This window comes from Penaeus monodon, chromosome 27 (genome assembly GCF_015228065.2).
Source record: "Penaeus monodon isolate SGIC_2016 chromosome 27, NSTDA_Pmon_1, whole genome shotgun sequence".
Taxonomy (NCBI): domain Eukaryota; kingdom Metazoa; phylum Arthropoda; class Malacostraca; order Decapoda; family Penaeidae; genus Penaeus; species Penaeus monodon.
Window position 1 is genome coordinate 19,671,166 of NC_051412.1, and position 478 is coordinate 19,671,643.

Genomic DNA, 478 nt, shown 5'->3' on the forward strand with positions numbered 1-478 from the left:
CAACAAATCCAAAATTAAGCTCTCGTTTCTGAATATTTTGAGCTCCTGGCAGACTTTTGATGACATGAAAGTAATGATTTCAAGCAGGTATTTATACTGCAAATAGCTAGGATTTGAGCGGGGCTTCGCAAGATAATTTTTGAAATAGTTTTGGATTTTGGTTCCTCACAGGCAGGCTCGCCTTGATTTAAGTGTTCTTGATGATTCGAACGTTTTCGTCTTAACTTTAAACTGTAAGAATCTTGGACTACGATTTCCAGTGAGTGAAACAGAAAAAGGATCTCACTAATTTCTTCAACATGAATGGAGGTCTTTAAAATGTGTTCTTTAGAATCATTAAAATAATCCTTAAAGTCAAAATGTCCATCGCGTCTAGAGAAGTAAACAGATATAAATGCCAAAACTTGCATTTTCACGTTTCTTCACTCGGAAATCACTTTCTCTCTTTCTCCCCTTCTCATTCTACCACCTCCCCCCC